Source organism: Pinus tabuliformis, chromosome 1_2 (assembly GCF_031772625.1).
Source record: "Pinus tabuliformis cultivar Carrire ecotype Pingquan chromosome 1_2, CPIR1, whole genome shotgun sequence".
NCBI lineage: Eukaryota > Viridiplantae > Streptophyta > Pinopsida > Pinales > Pinaceae > Pinus > Pinus tabuliformis.
In genome coordinates this window covers 816,265,972-816,288,404 of record NC_142298.1, presented here as the reverse complement: position 1 = coordinate 816,288,404, position 22,433 = coordinate 816,265,972, and positions in this window count along the sequence as shown.

Genomic DNA, 22,433 nt, shown 5'->3' with positions numbered 1-22,433 from the left:
ATCTCCCATCCATATTTCCTATATAAACCTCCCTTCTTCCCAAGCACAAGCTAGTTAGAGTTTTGGCTGGGTGTGAGTATACTATTTTGGATTAGACAAGCAAGCTATTACTAGTTGTAGACATCTAGTTGTGTGAGGGAGAAGTGTGTTTGGTTTGGAGTGAATCCTAAAGGGAAGAGCCTTTAAACTATTGTTGTTTGAAGCCATCATGGAGTGCTAGCAGAAGTGTGTGGGAACCCGGTCTTGTCAGAGGAAGACTACAGCGTCAAGACGAATGGTTGTAATCTCTTTTTGATATTAATATATGAAACTATTGATTGATTTCCTACATGTTTTGTAATATTAAATATCCATGTCTTAATTCTTCTTAACTCATTAAGTAGGTTGAATTTTGATTTGTCTATTATTATGTTTGTGTTTTGTTGTTGTTTACTTGTTTCAGGAGCTTGAAGAAGGAAGCGAGAGATTTTTCGAGAGAGCAAGTGAGGACATCATTAAGTAGGATAAGTGACCAAGAGGTAGGCCCTCTTGATTGATTCTAACCTAAGGAAATATTCCATAGAATGTATCTGTTGTGGCTGGACCCATTATTGGGCTAGAGGAATTCATTCATGTCCGCACTTATAATTTTACTTCACCACAAATTGGTGACTCCGCTGGGGAGATCCCGTCTTTTATTTGTTTTGGATTTCATGATTTCGTGAGAAATTTATAGTTTCATGTTTTCCCTTTGGTTTTGTTTCTTTTCTCCTGCTTACTGGCCTAAGTCTAAAATTCATAGTAGCAGATCTAGTCCCTGCTTTGATTTTTTTTAAATTTTTCCTTAGTTACCTCAGCCAGCGCGTTTAATCTGCTAACAATCGCGCCGACCAACGTGAATTGTGGAGGAACAGTCACGCTGACAAGCCTCTGGTGCTTGTTATCAGTTAGTTAGTCGCGTCAATTCCTGTAAGTGAAGATTAGGGCTTGACCCAAATCTTGGCCAGTGTGTTCTGCTCTTATGTTTTTGACCCCATGAGCCTTTTTTAATGTTTTCTCCCTGATTAGAAAGCTACTTTTCATTTGGTTTTTGCTTTCTTGTTGGCTTGTCATCTTGATATTTGATCGATTGAGTCATTGAGTGCCCAGCGACACTAGGGCATCTAGTTAGTCACCCATTGAGTAGCTTGTGGACTCATTAAGTTAGGTTGTGGGTGTGTTTTCTCCTTGCATTTGTTTTTGGGTCCTTTTACGACTTTGACCTCTTTTTGCACAAGTTTGAAAAAGTTTTGTTTACATTGTTGGTCTTGTGTTTGGTAGAGTCGGTGTTTCATTGATCTGAATGAACTTCTCTTTTCATGTTTTCATTTGCTTGAAGAGCTCATAGTCTCGAAAACTTTTTCATTGAAAGATTGTATGCGAAAAGTTTGTTTTGTTGTTTCATGAGAAAGTATGAAATTCTAGCTTGTTGCATCATTATGATTTGCATCTCTTAAAAACTAGAATTGCATCAACATTTGAAAAAGGAAGAGAAATTTTTTCATTTTGGAAGGACTGATAGATAAGTGCTTGTCAGAAAATTAGGAATTGGAATGCATTTTTCATTAGTTTATTTTTTGAAAAAGTGAAGTAGTGAAATATCATTTCATTTTAAGTTGCTTGATTGTTTGCATTTTATTGAGTAGTTTCTACCCTCTCTAGTGTAGGCATTTCATCGAATTGAAAGGATCTTGTCCCATTTAGTTGCATTTTAGGTTTTTTGAGTAGCATCGCTAAGACCTGGAAATTGAAACTTAACTAAATATCAACTCTAAAATGAGTTCAATTAACCTAAGGTTCATTTGACATTAACGATCATATCTAGAAGGTCTAGGCTAGAGACGTGTTCCTGCATCTTTAAACCTAGCAGCTATCATTATCTTCAGCATTGGACAGCGCTAACACGGATTTGTGCTCCTCGTACCATTGAGTATATAACGGGATACCCCACTAGGCTGCAATCCTTTTATCCTTAGGAAGCTGAGTCGGCCACCTTGCGAACGTGATACACCAAACACAACATTCGGGGAGATTGCTTGCTTGTACTTCTTGGTTCTCCAGGAGGTATTCTGTAGTTCACGGTTGCCTGGTAATCCTATTTACCTAGATCATCTAGAGTAGTCATTTGATATTTTTGACTCATTAAACTTAAAATACCATTCAAGCACTTGTCCTTTCGATCTTGTTTCCAATCGAAAGTGATAGAGTCATAATTGTTTCTTTCTCAACTCTTAAAAAATGAAATAACATCAGTATTTTATTCATCTTAATAATTGATTGCCCACAATCCAAAACATCTTGTTAATATTTTTGACCAAATTGTGAGTTCCCTCAAAAGGACATTTTTAGATTTTTGAAGTTATTTGTTCTGTCGACTAAGACAAGGTCATTGTGGCTGAACCATTTGGTTCACCTAATTCCTCTTCCTCTCCTCCATCTAAAAGATTATCTGAGGAGTTGTTTCCTGAGTTATCAGGGTCACTTGAGGACCAAAATGTTGAACTCACAATTGTTTTGAGTGTTCAACCATTGTCATCTCGTCCTCTGCCTACTTTCGATTCAAGGTCATCTGCTGATCTTGGCCCGGAATCTCCGGATAATCCCATTCGAACTCTAGATAACTCACCTGACCATTGACGGTCAACTTGGACTGGTTATATATCCTCTGAACCCTTTGTTTGACGTTGTTGAGATATCACCGCAACATCCTTATAGTCCGTACGACCAGCCGGGTGTTCCTTTGGAACTATCCCCCAGTACACCTTCGGCCATTCGTCGTCATCTGTTTTCAAACATGGAACCTGAAGGCGATGCTCCAGTCACTTCTCCGGATGAGTTCGAAGTCTCTACTCCACACACTATTGAGGGGGGAGAATCGAAATTGCAGTTTCCTCCCGAGGGTTTCCCTTATTTGGAAGGTATTCCCGTCAGCTTGCCACCCGATTATGTGTCTTTGGGGCACTTAGTTTCAGGCACACCTAGTGCCTCATCACTCTACCATAATCTTGTTTGGGCGTCAGGCATCAGGCCTACGTTAGGTCCATTCGTCATGAACACGACATCCAAAATAGTTGTTACTTCAGTCCCAGTGCAACCCACCGTCCCGAATACTCTTGTATCATCGATCCCAGTTACACGTCAGTCACAACTAGTAGTTTCAAAGATTGTCTCTGCCAGTTCTTCTGCCCCATTAGTCAGTGGCCAGATTGCACCGACTGGGGGTCAGAATCTGAATGTCTCTATGGTGTCAGGTGCCACTAATGTGAGCGGCTCACAAGCTCACATGCTTGGTATAAACCAACCCTCTTCTGGTATTATTTATAACTATGCTGACCCTACTGGATCAAGCAATGTCCAGTACCAACAGGTTAAAAATCCTGTTGGTCCATCTAGATTGAGAAATGTTTAGTATCAGTAGCCCTATGGGGCTGAGGTCCAATACCAAAATCCTTACGTTCCATATGGTTCTCAAGGATTGGTTAGTCAACCTTGCACCCTCCAATCTGGGCAGTACATCCAACCTGGCTACAGCCAGATTCAGTTCGGTAATTTCCCAGGCATGTTCAAGTACCCTTGCAACAACAAGGACAACCTTTAGAACAACCAGGGTAGCCTTTGTTACCACAAAGGAAACCTTTGTTGCAGTAAGGGATTTCTACACAATAGCAAGGGCAGATTATCCCGCAGCAAGGTCACCTGAAACAACCGCAAGGTCAATCCTTCCAATAGTTGCAGTAGGTTGTGCAACAACAGATGCAATATGCTCCGCATACCTCTCAACCCATACCCTTGCAAGGGAAACCTCTGCAAACCCAGGGACAAATTTTGCAATCGCAAGGTCAACCCTTGCAACAACAAATCTAACCAGGGCATCAACAACCCTTGTATACATATCAACAAGGTCAACCCTTGCAGGGACAGGGTCAAGGTCAAGTCCTGCAGCAGCAGGCACAGAATCCTCTTGTCCTAGGTCAACAGGTTCAAAATCCTGTCGGCCAAGGGCACCAGGTACAAAACCCCTATGTCTAAGGGAAACAAGTGTATCAACCTTATGCCCAAGGAATGCAGGTCCAGAACCCTCTTGTTCAGGGACAATAGGCTCAACAACCTTATATTCTAGGACAACAGGTCCCATATCCATATGTCCAAGATCAACAGGCTCAATAGCTTTTTGACCCATACGTTGCTTATCAGCGACCTGTGCCTGGACAATTTCAAGGTATTCAAGGTCATAATTCTCCCTATGGTCAAGGTAATCTGCAATGGGGGCAGGGTCAGATGCCATATGGCCAAAATCCCCCACTATGGGGCCAAAATCCTTACCAGCAGGGTTGGGATCCCTTATTGACCTCCCATGCCTTTTAACACTCAATTACCTTTCTTGGCTACACTTGAGTTTCTAGATGTATCGCACCTTACGAATGATCCAATCCTTCATTCGCTGTACTGGCCTTCGGTGCCATCCAAGATACCAAGTGATTGCCCAAAGTTTGATGGAAAAGATAAAGAAGATCCTCAAGCCCATGTAATGACATATCACCTCTGGTGCTCATCAAACTCGTACATGGACGATTCCATTTGTCTTCGTCTTTTCCAACGAACCCTCATGGGTGTCGTAGTGAAATGGTACATCGAGCTACCTTGAAGTACTTTCCATGACTTCAATTCATTAGCCGTGGCTTTCGTCACACATTTTCAGCTGTCGGTTCATTATGAAGTTGGCTATTTGCTTACATTGCTTAAGAAAGACACCGTGACACACATCTCTGATCATATCCAAGAATGGAGATGTAGACGTCGTCTGATCAAATTTGAGATGGCTGATCAGTTGCTCACTGAATGGTTTACCAAATCATTCATATCCCCAATTGCTCGCGATATAGCTATGGGTGGATGCGTCACTGAAGCACAAGCCATCGCTCGTGCCCAGTACTTGGACCTGGTTTACACTTAGTCTGGCACTTTATACGAGTTGTTACCCAATGCTCCAGGACCATCATTCGATCCCGCAACATCAAAGTCACCAGTTGTTCCTCCCGTTGATGGAGTTATTGGTTTAGTATCTCAGACCCCTGCTAAAACTTCTTCCAAACATAAGTCGATCTCGAATGCTGCTCCTAATAGTTCATCTCAAAATCCGCCAGGCCTTGGTAAAACCTCAGAGGTCCATGCTATCCAGTCTACCGCAGCAGACAAATCCTTGAAAGGGAAAAAGAAAGGCAAAGGCAAAGCTAAACCCGATGCCCTGAAACAGGGTCCTCCCAAATCGTCTGCTAGCGAATCTTCACAACGGAAACCTAAGTATCCCTACCTCATTTGCGAGGAAGATCACTACACTAAGGATTGTCCTCGACGATCTGAAGTTAGTCGCCTGCTCAAAGGGACCCCTGCTGTCCTTAAAGGGACATTTCCATCTTAGCAAACTCAAATGGTAGACCAACCTCGATCTTCTTCCTCTGGATCTCAAGTGTTCATGATGAGCATGGCCATTAATGTAGCTACCTGATCGAAAGATTATCAAACTCCAGCTCTGACAGCTGGGAAATAAAAAGAATCTGCAACTTCTTCTTCTACCTCGAGTTTTGGCCCTCTACAAATCGAGCACCCTAACCCTGATTCTGCTACGCAACCACCCTCTCGAGGTGTGCTACAGAAATCCTAGTATAATCCCAATGCCCAAGCCGCTTAGCACTACAATATTGTTGAAGATTTGGCTCAGGCACCGTTAGCCATGTTGGCTCTCGAGGTACTCCAAAGCTGCCCATCACAGTGGAAATATTTGCTTTCAGCTATTGGGGGCATCCATCCCACCAATTCTAATTTGATATGTTTTGATCTGGAGAACCATGTTCCATGAATCCCTCATCAGATTTCCTTTCTTATTTAGGTAATAATTAACGAGAAGACCATCCACCGTACTGTCGTTGATGAAGGTGCTTCCACTTGCATCATGTCAATTGCATGTTGGAAGGCTAATGGTTCCCCTGCACTGAACTAGTCTCCGAACACTTAGGAAGATTTCAATGGGCGCGATTCGTGACCCTTTGGTGTCTTACCTAACCTTGCCATCACCCTGGAAGGCAAGACTATGCAAGTCAAAGTAGAGATTGTTGATGCCAATCTCAATTATAATCTTCTACTCGGTCGAAGTTGGACTCATGCCATGCATGCCATGGCCTCCTCTTTTTTTCGCCTGATCTGTTTTCCCCATCAAGGGAAGATTGTCACCTTTGATCATTTGTCTTTTTTTCCTCTTCCTCCTCGGATGGCAATGTTCAGTAAATCAAGCACTCTGGTGCTCCCTATGTGAGTGTGGGGGAAGGTCTCTTCAAATATTCTGCCTTAATGGGAATTTTTCCACTCCCACCTCCTCATGTTGCCTCTGTCAACATGGACTCAGTCAAATCTATTCCCTGGGTCATACCTGCACCAGATCTTGTTGATGCTTGGGGTGAGGTCATGCCACTTAGTCTCGCCGAAGTCAATTACATGGTAATTGTTTCATCTTCAAACTCTACATCCTCTGATTCTCATATGTCAAAGACCTTTCTCGATATGTACTCTCAATCCCTCTGGCTTGGCACTTTGGAATCATCTTATCCCTTAGCCGAGACCTTCCTCACTGATGACGGTCTCATGGAAATCATGTCTCTCGAGGAACCACCATGGATCGATACTCATCATTGCTCCTCATTCCTGCATCGCTCGGTGGTCATGTCTACTACTTTCAAAGAGTCCTAAGGAAATTTCCACCCCCGACTGTTACTCATGAAGTATGGTTGGAAGGAAATTTGGGTAATATTACCCAAACGATGCCGATTGACATTTCTATCAAACTTGGTGTCATTGAACATGTTCATATTGGGGTATCTTGTTCTTCGGATGAGATCAAGACATGTACTCATCTATTTCAGGAATCTTGTGATGTGTTTGCATTGCCTTATGAAGAAATGCCTGGCATCGATCCTAGCATTGCGGTGCATGAAATACCAACGTATCCACATGCGAAGCCCGTTCACCAATGGCTTCGCCTGGTGCACCCTAGGAAGGCCATTGCTATTAAGGGTGAAGTCGAAAAGCTTCTCAAAGCTGGGTTCATTTATCCCATCCCCCTTACAGACTGGGTGTCCAATATTGTTTCGGTCACTAAAAAACAAGGCACAATCCGTGTTTGTGTGGATTATCGAGATCTTAATCATGCCTGTCCTAAAGACAACTATCCTACTCCCTTCATTGATCAAATCATTGATGAATGTGTCAGGAGCGAGATCTTTTACTTTATGGATGGTTTTTCTAGTTATAACCAGATTAATATCGCACTGGCCGACCAAGAAAAGAAAACCTTTATCTACCCATGGGGTACATTCACGTACAAGAAGCTCCCTTTCAGCCTCAAAAATGCTGGAGCCACGTTTCAATGGGAAATGTCCTATGTGTTTCATTATATTCACAACATTGTCCAACCTTACTTGGATGACATTCCTGCCCATTCTCGTAAGCGCTAAGATCACCCAGACCATCTTCGACAGATTTTTCTATGTTGCAGACACTATAAGTGTTGAAAAGTGTGCAACAAGAAATGCTAAATTTAGAAGGTGCTATAAATAGAAGTCCTAAAAATAGCATGTCTAAAAATAATAGTTTGGCCAGTGAAGTCATTGACCACCTTGGGTGTGAGGTGAAGCTGCTAAAAATAGAAAGTTCTAAAAATAGCATTTATGTGTCCCTTCCTATTTTTAGCAATCCCTGGTCTAACTATAGGAAGTAAAAACGAATTTGGTCTTAACAGCAGTTTAAATATTAATTAATTAATCTCCATGAGTTAATTAGTTATGTAAACTTAAACTAGGAGTCTTTGTGAGATCATGCAATTATTTTCTCTCTTGATTTAGGAATTTATCCCTTGATTAAAGGAGATAAGGTTCAGTTCTATAATGAGAAGATCAGTTGACTTAGTTTTACTTAGTCAAGTCCAGTTAGATTAATTTAACAAGTTGTTAAATTAATTAAATATAGTTTGTTAATGCTTGCATGCATGTGACAACTATTATTTGAGATAACTGTGTATTCACTCATGGATAACTGATGCATGTCAGTTCTGTCAGAGACCCAGTTGAGATCAGATGAGGGACAATGTAATATCAGATGCTTGGATATTTCTAGTAAGTATTCCTTGCATGGAGAAGGATCTATTTCCAAGAGAAATTTGAATTATAGGAGATTGGAGGACTTGTGGCCTATATATTAAGGCCTAGTGAGTCTATGATCTTCATCTTTTGATTGCAGGAAGTAAAAGATAGCTCTTGAGTTGAATCTTTTTATAGATAGAAGAGGATTTCCACTTGATTGATAATACAGTGTTGGGGTTTTATGTTGATGCTTTCCCCAGTGATATATCTTGTGTTATGTGTGATTATTTCTCTTGATCAGTTATATGTGTTTATGCTTGATGTTGCTGATGAAATCGATTTTGCTTCCGCTTAATGTTTTGTAGAACTAGATCAAGTATTATGCTTTAGGACATTGCATATATCAGTGTGATGTACAGGTGAGAATTGCTACATGGTATTAGAGCTATCTGATTTGTAGAAAAATTCTACATGGTATCAGAGCACTAGTAATCAAGCAAGGAATAATATACAAGCAAGAGAAATAAAGTCGAAGTTTATTATTCGGGATGTAGATATCTAGTTCTCATCACAGTTCAGATTTCATCCAGATGGCCTTCACTAGTTTGAGGCTTGGGTATGCCCTTGATGGCAGCTCAAACTATATAGCTTGGAAGGATCACATGGAAGCAGTATTGGAAGATAATGGCATTAAGGACTGCATTGATCAAGATGTCCCTAAGCCTACCGATTTTACTCAGGTTGCAGACTGGAAGAAGAATGTGGCTAGAGCTAGGAGAATCATCCTGGAGGGAGTTTGAGATCACATAGTCTCAAGCCTCCATGGGAAGGATACTTCATTTGCAATGTGGAAAACATTAAAAGATTTATATCAGAATATAAGTGATCAAAGGAAGTTGGCACTGAAGGAAAAGCTTTGAAAGATCAAGTGTGAGAAGGGCGATACGATCGCTACATTCCTGAACAAGCTCACCAACTGTAGAGATGAGCTTGCAAGCATAGGGATCACAACCACTGATGATATGGTGAGTCTAGCACTTCTTGGCCTTCCTAAGAGCTGGCATAGGTACAAGGAATCGGTTAATGGAAGGGACAAACTGCCAGATTGGGAATGACTATGGTCGTATTTGATGTAGGAGGAGATCAGACGGAACACCAGAGATGGAGCTTCTTCATCAAAGCATGATGAGGAAGAGAACTTGGCTTTAGCATCTAAAGCTAAGAAGGGGAAAGGGAAGTCATCCCAATCCAAGTATTCTCAAGGAGGGAAGAAGTTTGACAAGTTGAAGGTGACATGCTTTCATTGTCATGAGTTGGGTCACTATGCTACTAGTTGCCCAAAGAAGAAGTCCAAGAAGGGTTCCTCCAAGGAATCTGATGGTGATGCATTAGCTTCACAATTTGCGATGGATTTCTCACTGATTGCATGCATGCTTTCATCCAGCATGGGATGTGTTTGGTACTTGGACAATGGATCTTCTTTCCACATGTCAGGTGACAAGACTATTTTCAGCACTTTGGAGGAGAAGGATCTCCAGATACGGATTGAGATGGGCGATGACAGAAAGTACCATGTCTCAGGTTCAAGTACGGTTGTGTTTCAGAGGGAGCATGGTTCTCCCCTCTCTCTTTCTAATGTTATGTATGTACTAGGGCTGAAAAAGAATCTTGTGTCTATTGCTATGCTTGAGGATAAAGGTTGTGATGTAGTCTTAGTTTGGGAAAGGTTTTCCTAAGGCATATTGGCACTGGATAGACCAAACAGATAGGGATTCGAGTTAAGAATCTCTATAAGTTATAGGTAGAAGACTGTGCTACTTTGAGTACCAAAGCAGAGGTGATGCATGGCCAAGATATTGGCGAGTTATGGCATAGGAGACTGGGCCACTTGCATAATGGGGCCTTGAAGATCATGCAGTAGATTTCTACCAGATTACCCAAGTGCAAGCTGGATCAAACGAGCACATGAAAAGGTTGTACTTTGGGTAAGTATGCAAAATTTTCATTTCATGATCGGGATGGTAGAGCAAGAGAAGTTCTAGAGCGAGTTCATTCAGATGTATGTGGGCCCTTCTCTACAGCATCCCTCACGAAGCAAAGGTATTATGTTATTTTTGTTGATGATTTTTCTCGTAGATGTTGGATCTACTTTATGCGAAAGAAGGATAAAACCTTCTTGAAGTTTTGTGAGTTCAAAGCTTTGGTAGAGAAAGAATCAGGGATGAAAGTAAAGGCCTTGCAAAGTGATAACGGTGGAGAGTATATTTCCCAGTAGTTGAAGGACTTCTGTACTTTAGAAGGAATTAGACGGGAACTCACGACACCTCATAACCCACAACAGAATGGGGTGGCCGAAAGGAAGAACAAATCTATTGTGGGCATATCTCGATCGATGTTGCATGACCAATGCCTACCACTTCATCTATGGGCTGAGGCATGCAATACAACAGTATATCTTTAGAATAGAAGTCCTCATTGTATTTTGGAGATGAAGACACCTATGGAGGCCTTTTCTAGGAAGAGACCAGATGTGAGTCACTTCCACATATTTGGATCACCAGTCTTCTGTCATGTGACCAAAGATGCTTAGAGAAAGCTAGAACCAACAGCTAAGTTGGGAATACTTATGGGGTACACGGATACACCTCAAAACTATCATGTGTTTCTGCCTGCCAGTCAATGGACCGTAGTGCGCAGGGATCTAAAGTTCAATGAGCAGCAAGCCATGCGAGTGTCACTTGAGAGGGAGCTCAAGTTGCATGGTGATGATGAGGAACTATTAATTCCTAAGGAGGAGGATCCTCCTGATGATGTGGATCAATCGCATGCAATGATTCCAGTAGTGGAGATCACCACTGCTGGAGAGTCTTCCAGAGACGGGTGGAAATGCTCGCGGGAAGTTGACAGATTGATGCAGGATGTGGGAGAGAATATGGGGTAGCCATCCTCTGAGCACAGACAGAGGAGATCTCCCGAGAGATACACTGGCTACATGGCCTTGGTTGGGGAGTGTGTAGCGACCGAGTCTTATTCTTTTGAGGAGGCAGTGTAGTAGCCAGTTTGGGTGGATGCGATGGTAGAAGAGTATGATTCTATCATGCGGAACAGTGTGTGGGATGTTGTCCCTAGACCGGGGGACAAGTTAGTGGTTACTTCCCAATGGCTTTACAAGGTAAAGTAGGAAACTGATGGTAGTATTGAGAAACACAAGGCAAGGTTTGTTTCCCGTGGTTTCTCACAGGTTGAGGGGATTGACTATCATGAGACCTTTGCTCCTATTGCAAGGTACTCATCGATTAGATTGATTCTAGCACTATCAGCGCAAATGGGTTGGCAGATCCATTAGATGGATGTGAAGACAACAATCCTCAAAGGGGAGATTGAGGAAGAGGTATCCATAGAGCAGCGAGAGGGATTTGAGACCTTCGATCATGAGTCACATGTGTGTCGGCTCAAGCGAGAATTGTATGGGCTGAAGCAAGCACCCCGTGCTTGGTATACCAGGATCGACAACTATTTCACCGGGTTGGGCTTCACCAAGAGTGAAGTGGATGCGAACCTCTACCACATCATTGTAGAAGTAAGCTATTGATTATTGTACTTTATGTCGATGATCTGATTTTGATAGGTGATGATTAGTTGATCAAGTCTTGCAAGCAAGACCTTGCAAGAGAGTTTGAGATGAAGGACATGGGCCTCATGCACTACTTTCTAGGCATGGAGGTGTGGCAGAGAGATGGGGAAGTATTTGTGTCTCAAGGCAAGTATGCCAATGAGATACTCAGGCGCTTCCACATGGAGATGTGCAAGCCCATGGAGACTTCTCTAGCAGGTAACTGGAGGAAGGAGAATGCTACTTCAGGTGAGGTAGTAGCTGCTACAGTTTATAGGCAGCTTGTGGGTTCACTCATGTATTTGGTGAACACACGACCAGATTTGTGCTTTGCGGTGAACCAACTGAGTCAAGCTATGGTTTAGCCAACCAAGTTATTTTGGAAGGTGGCAAAGCATGTGCTGAGATATCTCAAAGGCACTACACCATATGGATTATGGTACAGGAAGACAAAGGGAGTGAAGCTCCAAGGCTTCACAGATGCAGATTGGGTAGGTAGTCCATCAGACAAGAAGAGCACTTTTGGAGGAATCTTCAACCTTGGGTCAGCTGCGGTTTCTTGGTATAGCCAGAAACAGAGATTAGCTGCACTTAGCATAGTGGAGGCAGAGTACATGGCAGCTAGTGAGGCTACATGTGAGGCCATTTGGATGCAGAAGATTCTAGTGGGATTGATTGGTTAGATGATGGATCCTACAGTGATATATTGTGATAATCAGAGTTGCATTAAACTCTTTGAGAATCCAGTGTTTCATGACAAGTCCAAGCATTAGATATCCGCTATCATCATCTACGGGATTGTATGGTCAAGAGGATCATGATGTTGTAGTACATTTCGACCAAGGAACAAGATGAAAATATTTTGACAAAGGCATTATCAATGGGCAAGTTTGAGTTCCACAGAGACAGGATCGGGGTTACTAATAATCCCTTTCTTGTTGAGAGGGAGTGTTGAAAAGTGTGCAACAAGAAATGCTAAATTTAGAAGGTGCTATAAATAGAAGTCCTAAAAATAGCATGTCTAAAAATAGCAGTTTGGCCAGTGAAGTCATTGACCACCTTGGGTGTGAGGTGAAACTGCTAAAAATAGAAAGTTCTAAAAATAGAATTTTTGGGTCCCTTCCTATTTTTAGTAGTCCCTGGTCTAACTATAGGAAGTAAAAACGAATTTGGTCTTAGCAGCAATTTAAAATATTAATTAATTAATCTCCATGAGTTAATTAGTTATGGAAAATTAAACTAGGAGTCTTTGTGAGATCATGCAATTATTTTCTCTCTTGATTTAGGAATTTATCCCTTGATTAAAGGAGATAAGGTTCAGTTCTATAATGAGAGGATCAGTTGACTTAGTTTTACTTAGTCAAGTCCAGTTAGATTAATTTAACAAGTTGTTAAATTAATGAAATATAGTTTGTTAATGCTTGCATGCATGTGACAACTATTATTTGATATAAGTGTGTATTCACTCATGGATAACTGATGCATGTCAGTTCTATCAGAGACCCAGTTGAGATCACATGAGCGACAGTGTACTATCAGATGCTTGGATATTTCTAGTAAGTATTCCTTGCATGGAGAAGGAGCTATTTCCAAGAGAAATTTGAATTATAGGAGATTAGAGGAATTGTGGCCTATATATTGAGGCCTAGTGAGTGTATGATCTTCATCTTTTGATTGCAGGAAGTACAGGATAGGTGCCGAGAGCACAGACAACATCTTGGAGCACTCTAGCTTTGGATCAAGGAAGGAAAAGCAGGAGAATACTTGAAGGTAACCTTTTGCATGTGTGATTTCCTATCTGGTTTGGACATGCATGGATTTGCATGTTGGTGTATGGTTCTCTTGCTGTCAGTGGCATGGTTTTTCCAGGTTATGACAGTGGTTTTCATCCTAGCCTCGCCTTTTTCCAGATTCCATGGTGTTAGGATGTTTATTTCGGTTTTTGAACTTTGGTTTGCTGGATGGATTTAAAAATACGAGGCAGAGGTGGTCTCAAGTTTCATTCCCAAAGGCCTAGGAATTGCTTGACCGATTTTGGCGGGATACACGGTAAAGTCTGAGGGAGGAGTCTCAGTTTAGGGCCTAGTGATCCAGGTTTGGATTGCGGTAAAGCCTGAGAGTCTGGTCTCAGTTTAGGCCCTAGTGATCTAGTATTGCATTGCGGTAAAGCCTGAGAAACAAGGAGACGGAAAATTCCTCAAGGATAGTGATGGATTCCGGATGGCATTCCAAGTTTAGTTTGGTTGTGATCGGAGCACTAGTTTTGGTGTGATCATGGTTTGATGAGGGTGGAGGTGGTTTAACCTCTAGATTCCCTTGGTTTTTCTTGGATTAGTTATTCTATGAGATCCCACATTCATGCTTGGAATATGGCACAGGGGTGACTGGTTGAAAGAAATATTTGGTTCAACCATGTCTATGGTCCAGTGGTACGTGGAAGTCCCGAACCTGGTCGAAGTTTCCTATGATTAAGAAAAGCTAAGTTCTCTTACTTTTGCACTTGTTTATATATGGATTTACTGGTTGTCATATCTCTCATATTTACATGGTTTTATGCTAGTTATAAGCTTGGTTAAATGACTGGTTCATGTTATGGTTATTTCATGTATTTAATTGTAATTGTTAAATGGATGAATGTAAGACCTAATTGATGATATAATAGTTCAATGGAGAAAGTAGTGATCCTTCTGGTTATGTTTCATAATTTCTTTTAGTCATTTATGTTATGTCATGCTTCTTGGACCTGTAGGTTGCATTGATGCCAAGTGTTTGATAGAATGTCAGTCTCGGTTGGGGATGCTTAGGCCTAGTCCTGAGGTTGATTTTTGATTTGTTTATATTGTCATCATGTCTTTGATGGATTCTTAACGTTATAACAAGTTCTGGGCAGAGGCCGGGATTCTAGGGTAGAAAAGTGTCTCAAATCACTGGGACGCTGACATAGGTCCTCATGCCCAATATCTGTTGTGGTGGACCCAAATCATTCATTGCAAACTTGCTGCCCAAATCCTTCTTCAACCTATTGATCATATTCTTATCATGCTCAACAATCAACATGTCATCCACATATAACAATAATGTGATATACTTTACTTGATCATACCTCTTGGTATAGACACAATGGCCAACTTCCAACTTGTGAAAACCATGTTCCAACATCAGTGAATCAAAGTTATTGTACCATTGTCGAGGTGCCAGTTTCAACCCATAAAGACTCTTCTTCAACCTACAAACAAGGTCTTCTTTTATTTTTTCTATGAAGCCTTCTCGTTGCTCCATATAAATTTCTTCCTCTAATTCACCATGAAGGAAAGAAGTTTTTACATCTAGCTGTTCACATTCTAAGTCTAAAGTAGCGAAAAGACCAAGAATGACTCTAATGGATGACATCTTAACAATAGGTGAGAAAATTTCAGTGAAGTAAATACCTTCTTTTTGGGCAAATCCTTTCACCACCAGCCTTTCTTTATACCTCTCCTTCTTTTCGTCACCTTCATGATTAATCCTATAAACCCATTTTTTTTGTAGATATTTTCTACCCTTTGGGAGCTTTATCAACTCCCAAGTTTTATTTTCTAGAAAAGAGTTCATTTATTCTTCCATTTCTTTCTTCCATTCTTTACTGTGCTCAACTTTACAAGCTTCTTGAAAATAATCAGGCTCACCTTCATCAGTCAATAGTATATAGTTTGAAGGAGGATAACTTTGTGAATGTGTATGAGGCCTAGAATATCTGTGAACCAACTGTGGTGGTGGATTATCAGGTTGAATCTCCTATAAAGGTTCCGGCAAGATTCCTTCATCTTTGTGTCCATCATTTTCCACTTGTTTTTCTTCCTACTCTTGAATTTATTGTTCATTTTCTTGCATTGGTGGGATGTCTTCCTACTGATCTTCAAACCTGTTAATAACTTTCTTGACCTCCGGCTCACCTACAATCCTCGTAAACATTTCTGACTCATTAAATATAACATCCCCGCTTCTAATAATTTTATGTTTGACTGGATCCCATAGACGATAACCAAATTATTCATTTGCATATCTGAGGAAAATGCATTTCACAGATTTATCATCTAGCTTAGTTGTATTTTATTTGGGAATATGTAGACATTATTTACATCCAAAGATTTTCAAGTGATAATAATTCAACTTCTTACCAATCCAAACTTCTTCAGGGATGCAACTATCCAAGACTCTACTTGGAGATTGATTTACAAGATATCAAGTTGTCCTTACAACTTCTGCCCAAAATTGCTCATCCAAACCAAAATTGGACAACATACTTCTCACATTTTCCATAATAGTGCGATTCATCCTTTCTGCGACAACATTTTGTTGAGGAGTACCATGCACAGTCTTCTCATGCTTTATGCCAAACTTGTTACAATATTCCTTGAATTAATTTGAGCAATATTCTCCACCATTATCTGTTCTCAAACACTTGAAAATTTGTTAATTTCTCTTTCAACAACAACATGGAATTTTTGAAATATTTCAAATACTTCACTTTTACTTTTCATAGGGTAGGCCCAAACCTTCCTGGATGCATCATCTATAAATGTTACAAAATATGATGCTTCTCTTTATGACTTGATGTTAACAGGCCCAGACACATCTGAGTGTATCAATTCTAACACATTTTTCTTTCTGGCATGGCCACCTCTAAGGAATGAAATCCTTCTTTGTCTACCATATATACAATTCTCGCAAAGATCCAGATTATAGGATTTCAAACTTGGTAATAATTTTTTACCAACAAGGAATTTTAAGCCTTTCTCGCTCATGTGACCCAAGCACTTATGCCACAAATATGCTAAATTTCCTTCTTTTGTGACAGAAGCCAAATCTTATTTCCCTATCATTGCATTCAATGTATATAATGTTCCTGTCTTGGGTCCTCTGGCCACGACCAATGCTCCTTTGCTAATTTTCCAGCATCCTTTTCCAAAGCTTTTGGAATATCCTTCATCATCCAGTTGTCCCATAGAGATCAAACTCATGCGCATTTCTAGTACATGCCTGACCTATTTCAACAATATGTCTTGGCCATCCTTCATCTTGATCTGGACATCTCCCACTCCAACAATACTGCAAAAGTGATTATTCCCCAAATGCACTCTACCATAATCACCAAGATTATATGCAACAAAACTATCTTTGCATGGGGTTACATGATGAGATGGCCCAGAGTCAAGGATCTAATCAAAGCTACTGCTAGATGTATATAAACATGCATCTTCTACTGAAACAGTAAATAACACATCACCATCTGTGACTACAACAATAGTCTCACATTCATCTGTGACTACTTGTGATTTGTATTGGCCGGTCACTGATCCTTTTGTCCTTTCTTCCAGATTTGACATTCTTTCTTCATGTGCCCGGGTTTGCCACAATGAAAAAAAATGAGCCTTCCCCTCCTTGATTTTGATCTGCCTCTCAATCTTGATCGCCCTTGTCATCCCCGATCAATTCTCCTATCATGATCAACTAGAGCTAGAGTTTCCCCTCCCTAGTTTTCCACAATTGACTTGCGTCGCAGCTCCTCATTCATCAAATTGTTAATGACATCATCAAACTTCACGCCTCTGCAGGTGTTGAAGTACTCTTAGCTATAATTAAATTTTCCCAGTTGTCTGGCATATAACACATTAACAAAATGGCTCTAATTTCATCATCTAGTATGATTTTAATAGAGGCAAGCTGACTAGTAATAATATTGAATTCATTCAAGTGCTCTGCAAATGAAGCACCCTCCTTCATCTTGAGATTGTAAAGCTTCTTCATTAAGAACACTTTGTTTTATTTCGTGTTCTTCTCATATAGGTCATGGAGCTTCTTCCATAATCCTTTTGACATCTTTTCTCTGGACACATTAAAATACACATTCTTTGCTAGATATTGGTGGGTTGTCACAATTGCCTTTCTATCTAGCTTATTCCATTACTCATCTTTCATCGATGAGGGTTTCTTTGTTACACCCTAAATCAGAAAATACTGATCCTTGAAAATCAGTATATCCTCCATCTGTGATTTCCATAGGGAAAAATTAGCCCTACTCAACTTCTCCATGTCAATTATTGTTGTCTCCATTCTCAATAAAATTCACACCCACAAAAATCAAGTTACCCCTTACAAAATAAAAATTTTGATCTCCTTTAAAAATTATTAATTTTCACATAATACATAAACCAATAATATCCTTCCTTTTTTTTTTGTTTTTTTTATATAATAAAAAAAGGAAGGATATTATTGGTTTATGTATTATATGTGAAAAATAATAATTTTTCAAGGAGATCAAAAGTTTTATTTTGTAAGTGGTAACTTGATTTTTGTGGGTGTGAATTTTATTGAGAATGGATAAAACAATAACTGACATGGAGAAGTTGATCGGGGCTAATTTTTCCCTATGGAAACCGCAGATGGAGGATATATTGATTTTGAAGGATCAGTGTTTGTCGATTGAGGGTGTAATAAAGAAACCTTCATCGATGACATATGAGGAATGGAATAAGCTAGACAGAAAGGCGATTACAACAATCCACCAATATCTAGCAAAGAATGTGTATTTTAATGTGTCTGGAGATAGGTGCCGAGGAGCACAGACAACATAAGACAAGAGACAACAGATCACAAAAAAGAATGAAAAACATAAAACACAAGCTTTTCATTACTGGAACGCCTTGGCTTGGCTTGGATTCTAAAGCTTAGGAAAATAAAAATTTATAGATGAGCACAAAGCTTATAGGACTTAGCTACGTGTGAAATTCAAGTGTGTTAGGTTCGACTGCAGACAACGTCGGTCGTGGACGGCGATAACTTTTGGCGTAGGCGGCGGTCGACACCAGATGGTGTTGTCAGCAGTTGGCACCGACATATTCATTGTGGATTCATATTTAACACGATAATTACAACTCTATGATTGTTGGACCTAGGAAATGGATTATATGAGTCAAATAATTAAAGGCCTAGCTATTAATATTTTCATTAGTGTTAAAAAACACTCAAATAATTAAAATTCCCAAATGAATAAGACAAGTACACATAATAATCATAGTATCCTTTCGAAGGTAAAATAAAATGCCTCTACATAGTCTTCCTCTACCCATAGTTGGGCCTCCTCTTCATAATCTATGAAAGACTCCACATAAACTGTTGAGCGAGTAATCCACCATTCTTGAAGAAATGGATTGACTCCACATAAAAAATTAAGTGAGTAATCCACCATTCCCGAATAATTGGATGGAATGCATCACTCAAAATTATAAAAGGTTTGTCCTCTCCATGTTCCTTTCCATGCCCTTAACTGTTTAGACTTCACCTCAATCCAGGATGGAGCACCTCACTATCTCATCTCTTATCTCTTGAATTCAAAACCTTTTCTCTCTTGTACTCTTTCGTTGTGTTTACATCACCATTGTCAATATATGGAAGTGACTGATATTGATATTTTGTTACTGTGCAAGCAATAACATGAACAACTTCATGACCATCAAATATTGAAATATTGGACCCACAATTCTTTTAGTGAATGAAGAGTGCCCATTGCAAAGAGCAATGAAAAATGTCCATTGAAAAGAGCATCCATAATCAAGAACCCGAAAGTAAAGTATGGATGCTAAATAATAATATGACAACCTCATTAACTTGTGAGATGAATACAACATTGAGATTGCTGAAAAATTGATAACAATTCATGGTGACTTCTAATTTTGAAACCATATACACTTTTAATGTGTTTTTGAGAAAAGACTAATTATTGGAAGCTCGTGGAACTGACTTGGAATAAGAGCTCCATTTTTAAACTTGAAAAAATCTGTAGAGTATAAAAAATTGAATAATACATACAGGGAATATATATAATCTTAAGAGGTCGAAAAAATTGTATAATAGGTAGCAACTTCATAACATAAATCTTCATACTTCTCAATGTAAGCTAAAGCCCAAAATGATATAGTTGAAAAGTGCCACTGGCATCACTTGTACTCAATCCAATTTTCATAAAATTTAAAATATCATATATAAAATGGAAATTCAATACAATATAGATTAATTAGTCAAACTCTAGCATGGTCCATGAAATCAATTCATTTGTTCTTAATTCATGGCTGAATCTTTATACACTATTACACTAAGGGCACTTTTAAGACATTTTTTAGGACAAAAGAAATCTTTTGTCTTAAAAAGTTACTTTTTATTTTAGTTATTTTACATTAAAATTTAATATCAATTGAATTGTCTTAAATATAAAATTTAAGACAAAAACTGTTTGAGATACAAATATTTTAAGAAAACACATTATATTTAAGACAAAACTTTATATTTGAGACAAAAACATTTTAAGACAAAACTTTATATTTGAGACAAAAACATTTTAAGACAACTTTATATTTGAGACAAAAATATATTAAGACAAAAATTTATATTTAAGACAAAAATAGTTTGAGACAAAAATATTTTAAGACAAAACTTTATATTTAAGATTTGAGACAAAGATATTTTAAGACAAAACTTTATATTTAAGACAATGGCCACTTAAGACAATGGAAATTAAGATGAAACTCATTTAAGATAGTTAACAATTAATGCAAAACCATATCAATTTAAGACAATATTATCTAACACCTACAAAATTGACTCTAACAGTGCGCCTTAAGTGCACCAGCTTGTCGGCTACTATTGTCTCGCGCCTATATAGAGGCTGTTATTTCACTTACCATTCATGTTATCTTATATAGAGACAACAATTTGTTGGGCTCTTGATTTTGTGGGAGTAGCCAACTCTGAAGAACGTGATAACTTTTCCTGGAAATATTTCTCGGACATCAATTCCTCTTTTGTCCCTTTGATCTTTGTTGATATGATTAGAGAAAACTTGTCTGTCATTACATTCGAGAAGTTTTCATATAGATTTTGTTAGCATTAAGTTTATACTTTCAAAAAAGGGACAAAATGTTTTGAAAATCAATTAAGATTTTTATTACAAGCAAAATGGGCTTATGTGTAAGACTAGGTAAAATTTTGGTGTGAAAAGGTGGCATAAGAGTTTAAAAAGCATGTTAAGAAAGTTGTTTATGTCATGCCAATTTTTTTTACCCAAGGCTTGTACTGATCGGATGCTAAAAACAGGTGGTGCTATGAAATATTTTCGTAGTGCACTACGAAATATTTTCGTAGCATCTACAAAATTTTGAAAAAAAAAAGTTTCATAACTATCACTTGGGTCAATTTAAACGCTTTAAAAGTTTTTGATTAAATTTAAACTATGATATGACTTGATGTGATGATTTGAGGTGATTTCAAAATGTTAAAAAGGGTTTGGAGAGAAGGACATTTAAAACAATAATTGTGTGCAAATCAACCATTTCCATCAAACCTAGGTGACTGGCTGGCAACAGACAATGAAATTGTTAGCAGTTTTTGACAGCGTGTGGTAGAGTGCTTAGTTTTTCTCAGTTAAGAAATTGGAAAGTCAGGTCATTTGAGACGATTTGAACTAGAGGGAGTATGGTTCGAGGTATGTGATGAAGTTGCACCTTTATTTAGAAATGTAGGATGGGAGCCGATTTTCCAACGATTTGATGGTTACAATTTGAGTTGGTGTTATGATTTTATTCACTCTTTTGATGGAAACATAGCTCAGATAAGAGGAATGGAGTCCACAGTCACTAAAGATTCAATAAAAAATCCACGGGGTTTCCTACTGAGGGTGAGAAGTGGTTCGATAAATGAATGATGCAAAATGTGGATCTCAACTTCTTCCTAAAAGGAGAATATCATAACCCTAATTGGAGCATGGGAATCCCTCAAAATATGTTGAAGTTTGAATGGTCTAACGTTATAAATATTGTGCAACTCTTTTTTACATGTGAAGGCAGGTATTCCAAAATCTACCTTTACTACATGATGTTCTTATGTCATTTAGCTAGTTTTGGAAATATGAGTTTACCTTATTTCTTACATCAAAGTCTGTTTAAAATGTCCACAAGTCCAGAACCAAATAAGAACTATCACCTCATGATATATGTCACCATGGCTTGATTAAGATACTGTATATACATGAGTTAGATAAGAAAATACAAACCCTGAGGAAGAGGACATGGAGAAACCCTGCACCTAGAATACCAAGAAAGGGTAAGTCTAAAAATCTTGTTGAAACCTTAGCCCTCGAAACAGAGGTTGAATCTATTCATGTGCCTGTTGAGAAAAACCTTGTAAAGGAACAAAAGATTAAGGTCCATGAAAAGAGAACAAGAAGACAAAAGACACAAATGTTAGAAAAAGGGGAAGTAAAGCATCAAGCAAAAAAAAGTGAGAAAGGAAAGCATAGTATGGAAATAGGGGATGAACACACAAAAACAGAGCCTAGGCTTTTCCATAGGAAACCCCATACTCGTCCTACAAATACATTAAGATTGATTTTTAAGGCAAAGTTTAATCCTAAGCTAAAGGAACCATTTATAATTGACGAACAAGAGAATGTGAAGTCTTCAAAGGGAAAGAAAAAGGATAGAGAACAAGGGAAAACAAAGTATGCAAGTAGGAAAGGGAAAGGGGCTCTAAAAGCTAGCAAAACTATACAAAAGGGTAATAAAAGGATGATAAGAAGTCAAGACAAGTTAAACCTCCTTACTGAGGCTATGGAATTTATGGAAGAATGATCAAGTTAAGTC